Below are 22,740 nucleotides of genomic sequence, written 5' to 3'. Positions count from 1 at the left end.
CATATATACAAATATGATAAAGAGAAATTATTTCATTTCCTCTTAAAATTAGATGTCCACTAACATTGCTGGATATGACTTATTTTAGAAATGCTCTCCTCCAACAAGTTTTCTGAAATTATACTATAACTTTAAAACCAAGAAAAAAATGTTTTGTGGATACCACAAACCCAGTAGAATGTATATTCTCAAAACTGTTATAGAAGATAGATGGTACTATTACCATACATACCTATGATCTGAACATAAACAGAAAACTCAATATCACTATGATATAATATTAGAAGTAAAAAAATGAATTACCTCTCCAAAACTTAGTATCTGTTTTTCAAATATCATTGTTAGATATCCTACAAGTAAATAAAATCAAAGTGAAATGTGTAAGAAACTCTCATTCCTTTATTCATTCATAGATCAGAGAGTAATAGAAAATAAACACAAAATCCACATTTCATCTATCTTTGTCTGTATGTAAATAATTAGCAAAATATGCTTATGTCTTGCTTTGCCCAAGCAGACTTGTCTGTGAGGGAAAGAAACTGCTGTGTTGTTAATGTTAGCTAAGCATATTCTACAAACTCTAGAGTCCAGGAAAATATATATTGGCAAGAAGTCTATTCAAAAAATTAGCATGTGAGACATGGTATAGCTCAGCACTTGTAGAAGGACACACCCTCTTTTGGTCAGAATTGCTTTTATTCAAGGACTTCTGTCATTCAAGGACAGAAGTCATCATTCCCTTCTTCCTCTACCATGTCTGCTTACCTTGGATATTATGAAATAGCCATCCTTCTTAATTTATGCATTATGGAAACTGTTTTCACTGTTAAACAAATAAACATGTTCTCTACATTTATTTGTTTATGAGTTGAAAACAAAGAAGTAGAGGTGTTTTTAATGCCTTCCTGACCTTGCCATATAAAGTAATTGCTCCCAGCCATTCTTAATTTACATACCATGACTTTTGTGATTTTTTTTTTTCTCTTGTTGCTCTTGTTAACTGAATATTTATATTTGGTATCTCAACGCATAACAACTTTTCTTCTAAAAAAAAAACCAACTTTTCCATTAGTTGGTTTTTCTCTAATCCTTTTATAGGATTCAGCATTCTTGGATGTATAATAAAGAGACAGTCACATCTTTGCCAGCAAAAGAAAGAATACATGCAGCTACACAGGTCACTTTCTAAGTGTTTGCTTTAGCCTCCTCCTTACTGTGAATACAGAAAACATCTGCATTCAATGTTGCCGATTTTTAAAAAGGCAGCCTGCATGCAGAGAAAACTGAATGAGAAGAAACCCAAAGACTCAAATACTGTCCAAATGAGCAGACTTCTAAAATATAACCCTTTGTCAAATTTTTGTAACATATTCAGTAGAGGCTTTTTTTTTTTTCAGTTAATTCCTCTACATACTTCAGTGATTAGTAGTAACTTTATCTTGTCATTCCCATAGACTATGATAGAAACAAAATAACCCAGAAGCTAGCTTTCTGATTGAGTTTCCATAAATGCAATGTGAAAGATGTGCATGCAGAATGCGGAAGCAGGAAATGACTTGGAAAGCAATGGAGATATTATGCTGTGTTTGTTTAAGTTGCTATGTGAAAGGCAAATCTTCCCACTCCCCTCATCGCCACAGTTGTGATTAAAACTCTGGCTGGCTAAAACCAAATATAAGGTTGTATTCTCTTCACCCTGCTGTCAATCTTTCCATTAGTTGGTTTAACGGTTGTGAGAAAAGACATGACCCTGTTTTCAACATGTGGATGAAAGGTCCTGCTTTGGTAAACTCAATTAGATAAAAAATTGAGTTTTCTCTCTTAATTTCAACTCATCATGGAACAGTAACAACTATTGGATGTGGAATTATCTTGTTGAACCCTGTTTTTTCTCATTAATTAATGTATATTTTATTGTTGCTACCCATAAATTCATATTTAAATGTATATACTATACTCAAAGAATACTTAATGTAAGAAATATGCATAAATCCAGGTAGATGTAACTTTGACACAGATGACATAATAAATGTATGAAGAAAACTTATGGAAAATGCTATAGTCTGAAATATCAGGAGAAATTGAAGATTCTCACTACCTTTCATGCATTCCTCATGTTTTCATTAAATATGTCTGTAAATGCCTAGAACTACATGAACTCATCATCTGAATCATGGGTCAATTACAAACAATCTCATTTTCAAGTTTGCCGATCAATGCACAGCTTTAAATGACACGTATACTGTTTTTGCACTGGGTTTTCTCCGTGCTCTTTTATAACATAAGTGAAGTATTATGCCTCAAAGTTTCTTAGAGAATAAGTCTTATGGCCAGGCACAGTGGCTCATGCCTGTAATCCGAGCACTTTAGGAGGCCAGAGAAAGAAGAATACTTGAGGGTAGGAAGTTGAGACCAGCCTGGGTAACACAATGAGACTCGGTCCCTACAAAAGAAATAATTAATTAATTAATTAATTAATTTTAAAACAGAATAAGTCTTATAACCAAAAGGTAATGATAATAATAATATATTTTGGGAGACTCTGAAAATTAACTTTCCTTGGAACCTCTTAGTCTAAAGAAAGATTAATAGTCTTTCTCACGTTGTTTTTTCCTCTAGCTAAAACATCTTATCTGAGTTAAAACTAATAAGAATATTATTATATTCTTATATCAAAAACAAATAAGAATAAAACTACTATCAGTTTTATCTAAAGAAAAAAATGGCCATTTTTCTCATACTTTTACAAAATTCTTACCTCTGACTCAAAGTTGCAAGGAGAGTGTCATCCTCAAAGGAGAATTTTTCTGAAAGCTTTGGATCTCTTCAAGAGATCAGAAGATTAAACTTTGACTTATTTACTTCCAAGCTATTTACTTCATATCAATATTACTATATTCATACTCACAGAAGAGCACAAAGAAAAAAGTCTACTTGAAATTTATAAAATACAAAGGTTCCTCTATGGCATCCCAATACTAGATGCAGTTTCAATGAAACATATACACTGCAAATAGAGGAGGTGCATAAAAGAAAGCAATGGGGGCTGGGCGCGGTGGCTCAAGCCTGTAATCCCAGCACTTTGGGAGGCCGAGGCGGGCGGATCATGAGGTCAAGAGATCAAGACCATCCTGGTCAACATGGTGAAACCCCATCTCTACTAAAGATACAAAAAATTAGCTGGGCATGGTGGCGCATGCCTGTAATCCCAGTTACTCAGGAGGCTGAGGCAGGAGAATTGCCTGAACCCAGGAGGCGGAGGTGGTGGTCAGCTGAGATCGCACCATTGTACTCCAGCCTGGGTAACAAGAGCAAAACTCCATCTCAAAAAAAATAAAAAAGAAAGCAACAGGGAAGAGACATGTTAAAATAGAGCACAAGTAAAAGAAACACACTAAATCAAACAGGAACAAATGTAATTGGATAAAGGCTCTTCAGAGGCTGAAAAACTACCCTAACCTACAAATCTGCACCAGCATCCACAAATTATGCTTGGGTAATTTTTTCTATTTTATTAATAAGAATTTATATTCACTATAATATTATCTAAAAGCCTTGTGATTATATGTATTATCCCTATGAAAGAAGCACTAAGATCAGTTGACCTAGGTTTCTCTACATAAATTTTTATTTGATTTGGAGAAAAAATACAAAGGAAAAGCAAGACAGAGAGGAGAAATAAGGATGAGAATATCCTGAAAAACACCTTAAATTAACTATAACAGAAAATAAGTAATCATTTCAAGTGAAAGAAAAGGAAAATATTTGTAAGAAATGTAATAATTTTAAGATACATTCTTTAAAATTGTTTCAAATATGTGAATGTGTGTGTGTGTTCCTTCAGCCAATTAATTATGGAAAAGGGATGACACATGGGTGGCAGAAGTACAGGCATATCTCATTTTATTGTGCCTCACTTTACTGAGCTTCGCAGATACTGCTTTCACAAACTGAAGATTTGTGGCAACCCTGCATCGAACAAGTCTGTCAGCACCATTTTTCCAACAGCATGTGCTCATTTTGTGTCTCTGTGTCACAATTTGGTCAATCCCACAATATTTCCAACTTTTTCATTATTATTATATCTGGTATAGTGATCTGTGATCAGTGATCTTTTATGTTACCATTGTCATTGTGAGGCACCACGAACCATGTCCATAAGCAAACTTAATACACATTCCAACTGCTCCACCAACCAGCAGTTCCTCTGTTTCTCTCTCCTTGGACATTCTTATTCTCAAAGACAAAACATACTGAAATTGGGCCAGTGAATAACCCTACAATGGCCTCTAAGTATTACAGTGAAAGGAAGAGCCTCATATCTCTCACTTTCAGTAAAAAGCAAAAAATGATTAAGCTTAGTGAGGAAAATGTGTTGAAAGCTGGGACAGGCCGAAAGCTAGGCCTCTTGGGCAAAACAGCCAAGTTACGAATGTAAAGTAAAAGTTTTTAAAGGAAATTAACTACTTCTGTGAACACATGAAAGATAGGAAAGCAAAACAACCTTATAGCTGATGCAGAGAAAGCTTTAGAGTCCTGGATAGGAAGATCAAACCAGCTATAGCATTCCCTTAAGCCAAAACCTAATCCACAGCAAGGACTCAATTTTCTTCAACTCTATGAAGGCTAAGAGAGGTGAAAAAGCTGCAAAATAAAGATTGGAAACTAGCAGACGTTGGTTCATGAGGTTTAAAGGAAAGAAGCCATCTCCAGAACAAAAAAGCACAAGCTGAAGTAGTAAGTGCTAATGTAGAAGTTGCAGCAAGTTATCCAGAAGACTAGCTAAGATCACTGACAATGATAGCTACACCAAACAACATATTTTCAATGTAGATGAAACCGCCTTCTATTGAAAGAAGATGCCACCTAGGACTTTCACAGCTAGAGAGGAGACATCAATGCCTGACTTTAAAGCTTCAAAGGACAGGCTGACTCTTGTTAGGGGCTAATGCAGCTGGTGACTTTATGTTAGAGCCAATGCTCATTTGCCATTCCAAAAATCCTAGGGCCCTTAAGAAATTATGCTAAGAGTTCTGTGCCTGTGCTCTATAAATGGAACAATAAAATTTAGAGGACAGTACATCTGTTTACTGCATGGTTTACTGAATATTTTAAGCCTGTCAATGAGACCTATTGCTTGGAACAAAAAAAAAAATTCCTCTCTAAATAGTATTGCTCATTAACAATGCACTTGGTCACCCAAGAGCTCTAATGGAGATGACAAAAAGATTCATGTTGTTTTCTTGACTGCTAATACAACATCCACTCTGCAGTCCATAGATCAAGAAGTGATTTTGACTTTCAAATCTTATTAATTGGGTTTTTTTTGGCGGGTAGGGGGGGAACAGAGGCTCACTCTGTTGCCCAGGCTGGAGTACACTGACTCACTGCAACCTCCCCCTCACAGGTTTAACAGATTCTAGTGCCTCAGCCTCCTGAGTAGCTAAGACTGCAAGTGTGTGCCACCATGCTCAGCTAATTTTTTTGTATTTTTAGTAGAGACAGGGTTTCCCCATGTTTCTCCAGCTGTTCCTGAACTCCTGAGTTCAGGCAATCCATCTGCCTCGGCCTCCCAAAGTGCTAGGATTATAGGTGTGAGCCACAATGCCCTGCCTCAAGTCTTACTAATTAAAAAACATAATTTTGTAACACCATAGCTGTCATAGTGATTCCTCTAATGGAGCTGAGCAAAGTCAATTGAAAGCCTTCTGGAAAGGATTTCCCATTCTAGATGCTATTAAGAAAAATCCATGTTTCATAACAGGTGGTCAAAATATCAACATGAGCAGGAGTTTTGAAGAAGTCCAAGCCTCATGGATGACTTTGAGGGGTTCAAGATTTCAGTGAAAGAAATAACTGCATTTATGGCAGAAATAGCAAAAGAACTATAATTAAAGCAGAGCCTAAAGATGTGACTGAATTACTGTAATGTTATGATAAAACTTTAAAGGATGAGGAGTTCCTTCTCATGAATGAGCAAAGAAAGTGAGTTTTTTAAAATAAGGTGGGTTTTTTTGGTTTGGGGATTTTTTTTTTTTTTTTTTTTTTTTTTTTGAGACAGGGTCTTGCTCCGTCACCCAGGCTGGAGTGCGGTGGCGTAATCTGGGCTTACTACAAACTCCACATCCTGGGTTCAAGTGATTCTGCTGCCTCAGCCTCCTGAGCAGCTGGGATTACAGGTGTCCACCACCATAACGAAATAATTTTTGTATTTTTAGTAGACAGGATTTCACCATGTTGTCCAGGCTGGTCTCAAACTCCTGACCTCAAGTGATCTGTCCACCTCAGCCTCCCAAAGTCCTGAGATTACAGGCATGAGCCATCGCACCCAGCCAAAAGTGGTAAAGTGGTTTTCTGAAATATAATCTACTTCTGGTGAAGATGCTATTATATGTACAATGCATCATTGTTGTAAACAACAAAGGATTTGACATATTCCATCAAGTTAGTTGATAAAGCAGCAGCAGGGTTTGAGAGAATTGACTCCAATTTTGAAAGAAGTTCTACTATAGGTAAAATGCTATCAAACAATGTCACATGCTACAGAGAAATGTTTCACAAAAGGGAAAGTCAATCGATGGGGCAAACTTCGTTGTTGTCTTATTTTTTTTAAATTGCCACAGCCACCCCAACCTTCAGCAACCATGACCTTGATCAGTCAGCAGTTATCAACATTGAGGCAAGACCCTCTACTAGCAAAAAGACTACAACTCACTGAAGGTTCAGATTGTTACCATTCTTTAGGAATAATGTATTTTTAAAGTATGTACACTGTTTTTTAGACATAATGTTATTTCTACTACACATATATAAATAGACTGCAGTATAGTGTAAACATAACTTTTATATGCACTGGGAAACCAAATAATGTGTGAAATTCACTTTATCGCAATATTTACTTTATTTAATATTGTGGTGGTCTAGACCTGAACCCACAATATCTCTGAGGTACATCGGTAAATACATTTGATCTACTTGCAACATGATGGTGAACTGTTCTTTCTCTGAACACAGAGAAATGCTAGATAATATATAAACCCCCAAAAAATGTATATAGCTTAGAAATATCCAGTATTCAAAAAGGAAGAGGGAACCCAAAGCCAAAATTACAAGAGTATAAGCAGACAGCATAACAACTGATGCACATATAAAGTAGAAACTGAACCTAGGAGCCAGTAGCTAAAGTTTTAAGATCCCCTTGTCAGGACAGAATAGTGGTTTAGGGCCCATGTAAGTAGTGAAGTTATAATGAAGTAACTGAGGTACCTGAATAAAAGGTTCACATATTCAAAAGATGGCTTTTCCATTAAAAAGGTATATTAAAAGCAAAAAAAATTATTTACTCACTAGCCCAGAAGAGCTGTTTTTTGCCAGTTCTCTGCCAAAAGCTCTGGGTAGGAAAACGTTTTCTGTAACCATTGAAAACCTAAAGATAGGTTTGGAGCCATGGCATAATGGTAATCCCATGCCAGATAAGGAATAGCTCCCAGTAAGGAATTTTATATAATGTTATGGTGTGATTGCCAAGAAATATTATTAAATGAAAAAAACTAGGTGCTGGACAGTGTCAATAGTATGCCTGCATTTGTCTAAGAAAACAATACAAATGTAATTCCATTTTAAAAACAGACACAAAGGCAAGATAAATCAACAGCTAATTACATTATTTACCTTGGGAAAGGAGAGAAAAGGGTAAAGGGAGAAGAAAACTAGACTTCGCCAAATTTACCTTATTTTCTAGTTTTGACTCTGAAACTATATAGTTTCTAACATAGTTATAAAGCAAAACTGAATCAAGAATGTTAAAAGCTATTCCCAAAATTTGAAAATAAAATGAAATAAACTAACTTATGTATCAAGTTGCTAGCTTAAATACAGAGAACAATTATTTTAAATGACATTAAACAGAGTAATTTGATTATAAATTCTAAGTGGGATGTACAGCAAGGACAGAAAGAACTGTAAAAAAATTGTAAACTGTTTTCCAGTAACCATATTGTTAGTGATGGCAATGGTATTGTTATACTGATACTAAAATAGACAATAACTAATTTCATTAATGTTATTATACTAGGAACAGTTTTAATATAAGAGGGACACAAACATAAAACCAAAAAATGTTAAGTAAAACTCCTATAATCCCAAATTTGAAGTAGAAAATTTTTTGAGAAAAAACTGTTTGCAAGGTTGGCCCTGTAAACTTGGATTTCAAATTGTTGCCAGAATAAGAGGTCACTGTGCCTAAGCAGTTTGTGCAATGTGTTTTAAGCTAAACACCTGCTCTCTTTCCAAGAGTCTGGAATTTTGTACATGCCAGGCAGAGGAGGCCTAGATGAGTAGCCTCTAATAAACACCCTGGGCACAAAGTCTCTAATGAGATTTCCTGATAGACTGAAATTTCACGTGTTGTTACAACTTGTTCCTGAGGGACTCGGGTTCATCCTGGGTGACTCCATGAGCAGAAAACTTTTCAAGGCTTGTGGCTGGTTTCCTCCAGACTTTGCTCCATTTGCCTTTTCCTTTTACTAGTATTGCTTTATATCCTTTGCTATAATAAATCACAGCCATGAGCATGACTATATGCTGAGTCCTGTGAGTCCTCCTAGTGAGTCACTGAATCTGGGGACTGTCTAGGAATTCCTAACACAGTGGGAAACTTTACAGACTAATAAGCTGGTTTCCTTAACAAATAAATTGCACAAGACAAAAAGTAGGAAAAAATCCTATAAAGAAATTTAGTAATACATTTTTCATTTTAATTTTTTGTTTCAGTTCCTCTAAATATGGCAAATACTGATTGGAACAAAAAAATTAATATTTGTTATTCAAAAGCTATAAAACTCTAAAAATATTTAAATAAGTTGCAGATAATTGTTGTATCTAAGTCCATGTCTTTTATACTCTTGAAGCCATTTAAGCTTAAAACTGCACTAAGACTTTTGGAATATCCTGTATAAACAAACTAAATTTGACTCAAGAAGAATACAGAAAACTAAACATATTCATGATATCAAAGAAATTAATTCAGCAGTCAAAATATGCCCACAAGAAAACATCAATCAAAAGTTATTTATAGAAAAGTATCACCAAATCTTAAAGCAACAGATAACCCCTATTTCAAGCAAGATATTCTAGGGAATAAAAAATAAGAAAAGCTATCCAGCTTATAAGACTAGAGTATCAGTCCATTTTCACACTGCTGATAAAGACATACCCGAGACTGGGAAGAAAAAGAGATTTAATTGGGCTTACAGTTCCACATGGCTGGGGATGCCTTAGAATCATGGTGGGAGGCAAAATGCACTTCTTACATGGTGGCAGCAAGAGAAAATGAGGAAGAAGCAAAAGCGGAAACCCCTGATAAACCCATCAGATCTCATGAGACTTAAGTCACTATAATGAGAATAAAGACCAGCCCCATGATTCAATTACCTACTCCTGGGTCCCTCTCACAACATGTGCAAATTCTGGGAGATAAATTCAAGTTGATATTTGGGTGGGAACACAGCCAAACCATATCATTCCTCTCCTGGCCCCTCCAAATCTCATGTCCTCGATATTTCAAAACCAATCATGCCTTCCCAAAAGTCTCACAAAGTCTTAACTCATTTCAGCATTAACCTAAAAGTCCACAGTCCAAAGTCTTATCTGAGACAAGACAAGACCCCTCACCCTATGAGCCTGTAAAATCGAAAGCAAGCTAGTTACTTCCTAGATACAATGAGGATACAGGTATTAGAAAAATACAGCTGTCCCAAATGGGAGAAATTGACCAAAACAAAAGGGTTACGGGGCCCATAAAATCTAGCAGGGCAGTCAAATTTTAAAACTCCAAAATGATCTCTTTTGACTCCAGGTCTCATATCCAGGTTGTGCTGATGCAAGAAGTGGGTTCCAATGGTCTTGGCAGCTCCACCCCTGTGGCTTTGAAGGGTACAGCCTCCCTTCCGGCTGCTATCACTGGCTAATGTTGAGTGTCTACAGCTTTTACAGGCATATGGTACAAGCTGTCAGTGTATCTATCATTCTGGGGTCTGGAAGATGGTGGCCCTCTTCTCACAGCTCCACTAGGAAATGCCCCAGTAGGGACTCTCTGTGGGGGATATGACCCCATATTTCCCTTCCACACTTCCCTAGAAGAGGTTCTCCATGAGGGCCCCACCCCTGCAGCAAACTTTTGCCTGTGTATCCAGGTGTTTCCATACATCTTCTGAAATCTAGGCAGAGGTTTCCAAACCTCAATTCTTGACTTCTGTGTACTCACAGGCTCAGCACCACTTGGAAGCTGCCAAGGCTTGGGGCTTCCAGACTCTAAAACCACTACCCGAGCTCTACGTTGGCCTCTTGCAGCCATGGCTGGGGCAGCTGGGACACAAGACACCAAGTCCCTAGGCTGCACACAGCTTGGGGATCCTGAGCCCAGCCCCAAAACCACATTTTCTTTCTGGGTCTCCTGGCCTGTGATGGAAGGGCCTGCTGTGAAGGTCTCTGACATGGCCTGGAGATATTTTCCCCACTGTCTTGGGGATTAACATTAGGCTTCTTGCTACTTATGCAAATTACTGTAGCTGGCTTGAATTTCTCCTCAGAAAATGGGTTTTTCTTTTCTACTGCATCAACAGTCCACAAATTTTCTGAACTTTTATGCCTCCCTTTTAAAACAGAATGCTTTTAACAGCACTCAAGTCATCTTTTGAATACTTTGCTGCTTAGAATTTTCTTTTGCCAGATACCCCAAATCATCTCTCTCAAGTTCAAAATTCCACAAATCTCTAGGGCAGAGGCAAAATGCTGCCAGCCTCTTTACTAAAACATAACAAGAGTCACTTTTGCTCTACTTCCCAACAAATTCCTCATCTCCATATGAGATCATCTCAGCCGGGACCTTACTGTTTACATCACTATCAGCACTTTTGTGAAAGCCATTCAACAAATCTCTAGGAGGTTCCAAACTTTCCCACATTTTCCTGTCTTCTTCTGAGCCCTCCAAACTGTCCCAACCTCTGCCAATTACCCAGTTCCAAAGTCGCTTCCACATTTTCAGATATCTTTTCAGCAACACCCCACTCTACTGGTACAAATTCACTGTATTAGTCCATTTTCAAGTTGCTGATAAAGACAAACCTGATACTAGGGGGAAAAAGAGGTTTAATTGGACTTACAGTTCCACATGGCTGGAGAGACCTCAGAATCATGGTGGGAGGTGAAACGCACTTATGTGGCAATAGCAAGAGAAAAAGGAAGAAGCAAAAGCAGAAACCCCTGATAAACCCATCAGATCTCGTGAGACTTAGTCACTATAATGAGAATAGCACAGGAAAGACCAGTCCCCATGATTCTATTAGTCCCTCCCACAACACATTGGGATTCTGGGAGATACAACTGAAGTTGAGATTTGGGTGAGGACACAGTCAAACTATACCAACTAGTATAATCTCCATGCTCAAAATGATAAAAAATGGTTAAGAAAAGACTATAAGCAGGCTCATTTACTAATAGAGATAAAAATGGTCAATATAAATTAGCAAATTTAATCAATTTAGTCAAGCAAAGTGTATTCTTCTATATCATCTAAATGTCTATGTCTACATACATGCATCTACTTAACTGTGTCATAATCAAGTAAGATTTATCCCACGAATTCAGGGATAGATTGACATTTCTAAATCTAGTAATGTAATTTGCCACATTAACATATTTAGGAGAAAAGCCATAAGATCATTTCAAAAGATACAGGAAAAAAAATTCAACATTCTTATATTATATTAAGAAAATTTTAGCAAACTAAGAATACAAGAAAATTCTCTTAACCTGATATTTAATAGTAAAATTTTAAAGCATTCTCTTTAAAATCAGAAACAAGATAAGAATATTTGTTAGTACTGCTTCTAGTCAGGCCTATGCAGGAAATCCTAACTCATTTTTTTGTTTTTGTTTTTCTGTTTTTTGTTTTTTGTTTTTTTTTTTTTTTTTTGAGACCAAGTCTCACTCTTGTCATCCAGGCTGGAGTGCAATGGTGTGATCTTGGCTCACTGCAACCTCCACCTCCCAAGGTTCAAATGATTCTCCTGCTTTAGCCTCCAAGTAGCTGGGATTACAGGTGCCTGCCACCATGCTCAGCTTATTTTTGTATTTTTAGTAGAGATGGAGTTTTACCATGTTGGCCAGGCTGGTCTCGAACTCCTGACCTCAGGTGATCCACTCACTTTGGCCTCCCAAAGTGCTGGGATTACAAGCATGAGCCACTGCATCCAGCCCCTAACCAGTTTTAAAAGTATAAGAATTGAAATAAATAAAAATTATTTACAATTAATATGATTATACAGAAGATCCAAGATAATCTACAAATTGTCAAAACTAACAAGACAATTCAACAAGGTTACTGAATATAGGATCAATAAACAAAAAATTAATAGCTTTCCTACATAAAGGCAATATCCAAGCATGAATGTAATAAAATACCTCATTCCAATAGAAACAAAATCATAATGTACTTAGACTATGTCTAACAAAATCTGAGTAAAACTTCTATGGAGGAAATTCTAAAACTTTATTGTCAGGCATAAATGGAAACTTAAATGAATGGGAAGATATACCATGTTGGTAGAGGAAAAAAATTCAGTTCCATAAAAATGTCTATTCTCACTAAATTATTTCTATAAATTCAGTTCCACTAGAAATCGCATGAAAGTTGTTAACAGAACTTGACAATGTGGCTCTATAATTCACATGTAAAAGAAAAGACTGAAAATAGAATCCTTTTGAGAAAGATGAACAATATGGAAAGATTTATCCTAATAGCCATCATCCTATTATATAGCTACGATAATTTAGAATTTAGATAGCTTAATATTGGCATACAGATAAACAAATCAAGCACACAGAATAGGAAACCCATAAACAGAACCATCTATATACAGCAATTTGGTACTGAATAGTGTTGGTACTGCATATTAGAAAGGTGGCAATATAAATTATTGAGGAAAAGTTAAATTATTTTCATGATACTGAGAAAATTAGTTATACATATGGTAAAAAATTAGACCATCTCACTAAATAAACTCCAGGTGGATTTTTGAAACTAAGCCTAGAAAGCAAAATTATAACATTTTTAGAAGATAAATGAAAATTAATAACGATATGACATCAAAATAGGAAAAGCTTTCTTAAGACTCAAAATAGCATAAGCCTTAAAGGGAAAGGCCAAAAATATTAACACAATAAGTTGTGAAACCTCTATATATCGATACATCATAAACAAAGTAAAAAGATAAGCCACAAAATGGTAAAAGTTTACAGTGCATATGACCAAAAATAAATTATTATAAAAAATTAAATAAAAAAGAAAAAGATGAAAACAAAAAAAAATCCAAATGGACAATAAACATATGAAAGGTTGCTCATCCTCACTATTAGAGAAATTCAAATTAGAACAAAACAACATTTCACACTATATTCTAATACTATTAAGTATAAACAAGAGTATAAGGAAAAGGAAATCTTAACACATTGCTGATGAAGCATAAATTGGTATTGCTACTTTGGGGAATGACTGGCTACATCATGCAAAGTTGATAATGATTATAAACAACAAATACACACCCTAAAGAAACTTTTACACATATGTGGCAAAGGAACAAGCATAAAAGTGTTCCTTACAGCACTGTTTTAACATTTAATAACTAGAAATAGATTAAACATCTATATATAAGTTAATAAATAAAATGTAGTATATTTATATAATGAAACCCTGAGAAAAGGATACTATACGTATCACTGTAGATAAATTTCGAAACCATAATGCTGTAAAAAAAAAAAAAGCTCCAGAATATGTACAGCATGATACAATTTACATTAAGTTTAAGAACATGCAAACAATAGTAAATACCAGAACTCTCTGCAAGAATGAAAATGTTCAGTATCTGCACTAATACAGTAGCCTCTAGCAATATGTGGATATTAAAGTATATTAAACACTTACAATGTGGCTAGTACTCCTAAGAAAAACTGAATGTATTTTAATCACTTTAAATAGCTACATGTGGCTAGTGGATACCATATTGGTACAGTAGGTATACAAAATTTATGAACACATAAATATAAATAATCAAATATTAAAAAATGGAAAAATTCATACCAACTTTAGAAAGTAATTACTTCTGGAGAAGTAAAATGAGACAGAATGGGATGTGAAGGAACTCAAGAGTCTTTATGAACTTTTATTTGTTTATAACAAAAATAAATATAAAGCAAACATGTCAAAATATTTGTTAACATTGTTAAATTTGGTTAAAATATTAATATTGGTTAATCTGTTTTTTCAGTATATTTGAAATTTTTCCCTATTTAAAATTTTTAATATTTCTTACTTTAAATGTTTAATTTTCATTTCTTTGAAAATTTTTAAATAACTTTTTAGAAGTAAACTGTATTTAAATCTTTATACCTGTAGAGCTAAACCCAGGGGATCAACTCTCTTATGTATAGTCTATCGATGAATATGTAAAACATTGGAAAAATAAGAAACTAGAGCAAAAAAATGATACAATATGCTTGTAGAGTTCCTATCTTATTTGATTTTTTACAACTAATTTTCAAAGAGCCAACCAAAATATCTCAAAAACGTGTTATTTTACTTAGATTATAAATAAAATGAATGGAGACAAACATGAGTTTACCTTATAGGTAAGTTAGAACTATTAAAAATACATTAAATAAAATACTGAAAATAGCACTGGACCCAGGGTCATAGCAGTTTTTATTAACTTTCTAATACCAGTTTATATTAACTTTCTGTGTTCTATTTATCTAGGTTTCCTCATTCATACAGGCTGAACTAAAGTCTCTGATTTCACTGCAATTCTTTTAAGTTAGAACTTTTAATCAAGTTTCTTCTTTCAAACGCGTATGTAATAAGCTATTTAGAATGATCATTCTTTTGTATCAAAGTGTCAAAAATCTGCACATCTGAAATCCAGATTCCCTTGCTGTCATCTAACTCCTCCTCCTTGCCCATAGGAAAGACAGAAAAAGAATCAAAGTAAATACATGATCAGCTAGTCAATGATCCATCATTCTCAAAGAACCTCATTTTTCAAAAATTGAAGCTTTTCTACTGGGTGTTTTTGACTTTTAATGGGTCTTATAATCAACACATAAACTCCTCCTGCTATTTTTCTTTTGGATATCCCAAGACTGAACAGAAAACTGATTCTCTATATAAATTGCATCTTTGCTCACTTAATGTTTTTAATTCACAAAAATCTAAAACTTATATATTAACCAGAAATATCAATTTATTGAGTGTTCTCTCCAAGTTATCATGCAGCCAAAGAATGTGGAAGAATTAGGTCTCTCTGTGCTATTCATCCATACAACTCTTAGTTATATCACTCAGTGTATGACAGAAATGCCCAGATTGGAGAAATTTGATTATCTGTTCTAACTGACTTACATAACTGTTATTACATAATAAGACTTTAGGTTAAATTATTTTGGATGGTGTTATGAATGATAGGAAATGGTAATAATTATCTTCTACTTTTTAATTTATTTTTTGGCAAAATTATTGAGACATTCCTGACCTCTATCACCTTTAATAAAATATTCATACAACTTAAATTCATATGATGCTTAATTTTATATGTCAGTTTGAATGGGGCCACAGAGTGCTAAGATTAAACATTGTTTCTGGGTGTGTCTATGAGGATGTTTCTGGGCAAGATTAGCAATTAAATCAGTAGATTCGGTAAAGTACATTGCCCTTCCCAATGTGGTTGGCCATCATCCAATTAATTGAGGGCCATATAAAACAAAAAGTGAAAGAAGGAAGAATTTACAGATTTTTGCTTCCTGCCTGCCTGTTTGAGCTAGAACATGGGTCTTCTCCTGCAGCTAGACTGGGATTTACACCATCAGTTCACCAGGTTCTCAGTCCTTCAGAGTCAGAATGGCATTATACCACCAGCTTTCCTAGGTCTCCAGCTTGCAAGTAGCAGATCATAGGATTTCTCTGCAAATTCCTCAGAATAAATGTCCCTTATAGTCAGGTGCTACTTAACAATATTTAGGTAATGATGGATCTCATATATGACCATGGTCTCAAAAGATTATATGGAACTGAAAAATTCCAATTGCCTAGTGACACTGTAGCCATCATAATGTAGTACATAGAGTTATGCACAGCAGGAGTTCCCAAACCCCGAGCCATGGACCAGTACCAGTCTGTGGCCTGTTAGGAACTCACCACAAAGCAGGAAGTAAGCAGTTGGAAAGCAACCATTATTACCTGAGCTCCGCCTCCTGTCATATCAGCAGTGGCATTAGATTCTTACAGGGGCACAAATCCTATTGTGAACTGTGCATGCGAGGGATCTAGGCTGCACCTCCTTATGAGAATCTAATGCCTGATTGTCTGAGGTATAACAGTTTCATCGTGAAGCCATGCCCTATCATCCCTGGTCCATGGAGTAACTGTCTTCCATGAAACCAGTCCCTGGTGTCAAAAAGGTTGGGGATCACTGATATACAGTAGATAATACTTGATAATAAATGACTATGTTACTGGTTTATGTATAGACTAAAATTAGACTTTTTAATTGTTATTTTGCAGTTTGCTCCTTCAGGAGCCTCAGGCAAGTCCTTCAGGAAGTATTCCAAAAGAAGGCATTATTATCATAGAAGATGACAGCTTCATGCATATTATTGCCCTTGAAGATCTGCCAGTGTGACAAGATGGTGGAATGGAAGACAATGGTACTGATGATCCCAACCATGGGTAGGACTAGGCTAGTATGTGTTGGCATGTTAGTTTTTAATTTAAAAGTTTTAACAGTAAAAAAATTTAGTTGGGTGCAATGGTCCACACCTGTAATCCCAGCACTTTGGGAGGCCAAGGCGGGCGGATCGCAAGGTCAGGAGTTCGCGACTAGCCTGACCAACAAGGTGAAACCCTGTCTTTACTAAAAATACAAAAATTAGCAGGACATGGTGGCATATGCCTGTAATCCCAGCTCCTCAGGAGGCTGAGGCAAAAGAATCACCTGACCCCAGGAGGCAGATGTTGCAGTGAGCCAAGATCGCACCATTGCACTCCAGCCCGGGCAACAGAGTAAGACTTCATCTCAAAAAAGAAAAAAGAAATTAAAAACAGGGAAAAAGCTCATAGAATAAGGAAATAAAATATATTTGTGCAGCTGTATAATGTGTTTATGTTTTAAGCCAAGTGTTAGTGTGTTTTAAGCTAAATATTATTACAAAAGAGTCAAAAAGCTTTTTAAAGTTTATAAAGTAAAAAAGTTAAGTTAGCAAGTTTATTAAGAATATTTAGTAAAAAGGTTAATTTACTACTGAAGAAAGAAAAACACTTCTTTATAAATTTAGTGTTGCCTAAGTGTACAGTCCTTATAAAGTCTACAGTACTATACAGTAATGTCCTAAGTTTTCATATTCACTCACCACTAACTTACTGACTTACCCAGAGCAACTTCCAGTCCTGAAAGCTCCACTCATAGTAACTGCCCTTTATAGGTGTACCATTTTTTATCTTTTATGCTGTATTTTTATTGTACTTTTTCTATGTTTAGATACACAAATAATTACCATTGTATTACAGGTGTCTACAGTACTAAGCACATTAGCATGCTGTACAGGTTTGTAGCCTAGGAACAACAGGCTAAACCACATAGCTTAGATGTGTACTAGGCTATACTATGTAGGTCTGTGTAAGTATATTCTATGCTGTTTGCACAAGGACAAAGTCACCTAATGACACATTTTTCAGAAAGTATTCCCATAATTAAGCAACACATGATTGTATATCCTATTGGTTCTGTTTTTTTTTTTTTTTTGAGAACTTCCACTAACACAGTTAACAAATGTCTCCTGTAGACATGCAAGCAGCCAACAAACATATGAAAAATTCTCAACATCACTAATCATCAGAGATATGCAAATCAAAACCACAGTGAGATGCCATCTCATACGAGTCAGAATGGCTATTATTGAAGACTAAAAAAAAAAACAACAGATGCTGGTGAGGCTGCAGAGAAAAGGGAATTTTTATACACTGTTAGAGAAAATGTAGTTCAGCCACTGTGGAAAGCTGTTTGGCAGTTTCTCAGAGATCTTAACACAGAATTACCATTGAATCTAGCAATCCCATTACTGGGTATATATCCAAAAGAAAAGAAATTGTTCTACCAAAAAGACACATGCATTTGTATGTTCATCACAGCATTATTCACAATATCAAAAACATGGAATCAACCTAGGTACATACCAATAGTCAACTGGATAAAGAAACTGTGGTGTATATATACCACAGAATACTACGTAGCTATAAAAAAGAACAAAATAAAGGCTTTTGTAACAACAGTGATGCAACTGGAGGTCCTTATCCTAAGCAAATTAATGTAGGAACAGAAAAACAAATACTACATATTCTCACTTATAAGTAGGAGCTAAACAATAGGTACTCATGGACATAAAGACAGCAACCACAGACACTGAGGACTACCAGAGGGGAGAGGGAGGGCAGGGAGCAAAAGCTGAAAAGCTAACTACTGGGTACTACACTTAGTACCTGAGTGACGGGATCAATCACAACCCAAACCTCAGCATCCTGTGATAAACTCAGGTAACAAACCTGAATCTAAAATAAAAGGTGAAATTATTTTTTAATGTCTCCTGTAATTAATTAGCTTCCCAAACTTGATAGGGCAATATTTTTCTTACTAAACATAAGTACTATTTTGTAGCATAAGGGGAAATTGAAGCTTGTAAAGTACAAGGGAATAGAATGCCCCCTACCCAAAAAGAAAAAAGTATTTTATCCTTCATTAATTCTAATTACAATAGTTGACCCTCATGAGAACACCATAAACTAGGATTTGATAGATAGGATTACAGTGTATTTCAGTATATAGTTACAATGCAGTTTGAAACACAACTTAGCTTTCATGTTCTATTAATATTCAAAGTCAGTATAACACTGCTGGATGTTAAATACAGGGCTACTTACAGGAACACTTGTTTTAAGTCCAAGAATTGAGAGAAAAGAGAAACAAATATTTTCAATTGGTATTTCTAGTAACACCCAGTGCTGCATATTCCATTCCAAATACTAAACATGCAATAAATTGTTACTCTTTGATAAATCTACATTGAAAAATAGCCAAGTGAAAAGGAAAAATGAATATAACCTGCACTATCCTTGTGATTAAAGCATACAGTTCAAAGACAAACATTTTTCTTCCTCCAGCTTCCAATCTACCAAAGCATTTTTACCCCCAACACCCATTAAACATGGAATTCATTCAGGGAGCTCTGTGAGTGATAAAGTAAAAACTGCTGTCATAAAATCTGTACAGTTTCCTCTGCAAATCTAAATGAATGATATTATGTGAGTGTTGACTTTATAAATTACTTGCCATTCAGCAATCAATAATAACTTAAGAATTATTAACACATCCCTTTTATTTCACTTAAGCAAGAAAAACATTTTAGTTGGAGCAATTTTTACTGATGCACTGAATTAAATACTTAAGGAAACAGATCTAATATTATACAACAGTATAATTAAGAATCAAAAAGGCTAACCAATTAATTTTAAAGAACTTTAGATTCAAGCTTTGCTTATGAAAAAAATGAAGAAAAGGAAAATAGTTATTTCATGAAATCAAAATATTCTTTTAAAAATGTTTTATATTTCTTATAAGCTCTGCAATTCAAACTGTATAAATAGTTCATGTAAGAAAGCAAAATTTAAAGTGAAATTAATGGATTCCTTCTATAAAGTTAAATTTCAACAAAAGTAAAAACATCAATAAAATAATATAAATTTTTAATGCTTCCATTAATATCTTAGAGAAAGAATTTTATTTTGGCAAACTTCTTAGTTCCCAAAGTCATACTTTCCTACTTTTCAAAGTAAAAAAAACACCATATATAATAAAATGACATGTAAAAAGATAATTGAGCATATAGACTTATTCTACTGATTCTAAGTGTATGAAGTAAAACTGGGTTTTGTTCTCTAATGGTTCAGTTGTTATGTTTAATATTTTTTAAATTGATTTCAAATCATTCTTTATTATATCAAAATTGTTTAAGTTCACCTAGCTAATTATGTGTGGGACAGTTACTCCTGCCCATAATGTTCTCAAAGCTCTTACCACTAGAACCCTGTGATATATAAGATATATGTAATAACGTTATAGATTACTGATGGTAGTTCCCCCACTTCTTTCCATCATTCAAATATGTACCATCATTACATTTTCTATTTCTCTCAAATGTTGTGAGTTCTCATAAGACCACATACCTCTCCTTAGTGTTTATGGCTGTTTTAATTTTAAACTTAATTGTGAAATTATTTGATTAACGTCTCTCTCCTATTAGACAAGCAAGGACAGAAACCATGTCTCTTTTTACATCTACTTTATCCTCAGCATCTAGCATAGGGCCTGGCTTAGATTATATGATCAATAAATATGTGCTAATCAATGGATAATATAGTGGTGATTTTTCCCTTAACTTTCCAAAAATCCCTCTTGTCTGCAGTATAAATTAAGTCTTAATAAATAGGTGATTGAATAGAGATAATGCCAGAAGATCTTCCTCACATGCAACTGTACATCCAAGAAACATACCACTTTTGTCTCTTTTTTATACCATTTTTACTTATTTGTGATTAAACATAAGGTAATAAACTGAAAACAGAGTACATCCCTTATCAATATCTACATCCAATAAAGACTTCAAGGATCTGCTGAAAAGGTACATAATATGAACAGAAATTGATAATCATGTAACCAACAAACCGATGACCAAGTTTTCATAGTTAATATGTTCAAATGTTGGCACAAAGACAATTAACTTGTGCCTGGCACAAATAACTGCACAAAAAATGAACGGATGAATGAAGTCTTCTCAAAACGAACTGCCTCTTACTATGCCTACTGCAGTATTTTTCTACATCCAGATAAAATGTATATGTATGTTTTATATATACCCCACACAAACACACTTACACAGTATTTTCATAGGAAGTAAACAAGGTCAAAAGGTAAGATTACAAGACTCTAATCTGAAGGGAATTTTAAATATAAGAACATACATGACCTGAAATCTATGGCCCATATTAAACTTCTCTCTAATCCTCTGACAACAGACAAAACAGTTTACCTTTCTGGAGTGTTCTCACTCTTTCTAATAGAGAGTATGGTTGATATCCCTCATATTAATGCAAAAAGAAATAATAACTTACACTTGTACTTTTTTTCTTTATATCCCTTCTCATCCTAAAGAAAGTATTTTAGATGGCATATTAAACAGTACTTTATAATTTACAAGGCATTTCCACATAAATTCTGATTGAGCTATATAAGTAGGTATAATACTATTAGGCCTATTTTACAAATGAGAACAGTAAGGTCCAAAGAAATTAAGTGACTTAGCGATACAAAACTAACAAGCAAAAAATCCAAGACCATAACCCAGATGTTCTAACTCTTCATCTTTTCATTGTACCACAAACAGTAATGTGAAGTTAGAGGTACTTAAAATACATAGCAGCAATACCAAGTATTAAACTAGCAGTGTATCTCTGTGAGTTTAGAAACTAGGACAAAATAATTAGAGTCTTTTATATTATCAGAAAAAAAAATACCACTATTTTATTTGGAATTATTCCATTTCTTCTTCCACTGTGCAATGCACTAGTCAGCAATAAATTCACTATAATGGCATCTATCAACCAGATTCAAAAATAAGTCTAACAGCAGATTCACTCAATTACACAGTCAATACAAACTATTACATAGTTTATTGAAGACTGCAATGATAATATTTTCCTGCATCTCTCACTGATAAAATGCAATCTTATCAACCAATTCACAGTATTGTTTTATATATACTTTTCATAAAGTATGTTTGTCTTGTTCTCCTCCTCCCTAAAATTCCAGTAAGATTTCTCTGTAAAGTCATCTTCAGGTTCTAAATGGAAGTAATTGTTTGATACTTTCTTGCTAAGTTTCTAAAGTACTATACGGCTGCTGATATATGTTTGTGCTGGCATTGCACAATAGAGCCTTGGAGATACAAAATCTGATTTCAGAGAAACCAGAGCTTAGTTCAAAGAAAAGAGCCACTTTCTCCAGCTAAGACTTTTCCTGAAAGAAAAGCACCAAGTAAGAAACATACTGTTGATATCTCCTGTTAGTCCTTTACAATCCTAATCAAAACATTTTTTTAAATTTACTTCATTATATAACTCTCTTTTCACATTTTATCCTGTGATGGTTTCATTTCTGTTAATTTGTTTATTATATGTTTCAGAGTGTAATCCCATTATTTCTTTTTTTTTTTTTTTTTTTTTTTTTTTTCATTTTGTCAATGTTGTCCGGCTTTATTTTTACTTTTTGGGGGAAAGGGTTTGCTGTTCTATCTCTGTATCCTACCATAGCCAGAAGTCCTGTCTCCAAAAATGTATTTTTTTTTTTTTAATTTTTTATTGGATTATAGGTTTTGGGGTACATGAGCAGAGCATGCAAGACAGTTGCGTAGGTACACACATGGCAGTGTGCTTTGCTTTTCTTCTCCCCTTCACCCACATTTGGCATTTCTCCCCAGGCTATCCCTCCCCACCTCCCCCTCCCACTGGCCCTCCCCTTTTTCCCCCAATAGACCCCAGTGTTTAGTACTCCCCTTTCTGCGTCCATGTGTTCTCATTTTTCATCA

General features: G+C 34.8%; 1 protein-coding gene across 17 annotated transcripts in view; it reads right to left on the bottom strand.

Annotated features, from left to right (window-relative positions):
• The window catches only part of LOC128931458 (uncharacterized), a 177,498-nt gene that overhangs the window by 84,844 nt on the left and 69,914 nt on the right, over window positions 1-22,740 (bottom strand). The window contains exon 6 of one of the 17 annotated variants that reach the window (XM_078365198.1): window positions 1,358-2,443. The exons of the other annotated variants lie outside the window; for them this stretch is intronic. The gene's annotated coding sequence lies outside the window, so the exon portion shown is untranslated. Of the gene's footprint in view, window positions 1-1,357; window positions 2,444-22,740 lie in introns of those variants that run through there. 17 annotated transcript variants of the gene reach the window in all.

Source organism: Callithrix jacchus, chromosome 2 (assembly GCF_049354715.1).
Source record: "Callithrix jacchus isolate 240 chromosome 2, calJac240_pri, whole genome shotgun sequence".
Lineage (NCBI taxonomy): Eukaryota > Metazoa > Chordata > Mammalia > Primates > Cebidae > Callithrix > Callithrix jacchus.
This window is presented reverse-complemented; position numbering and strand designations above follow the sequence as displayed.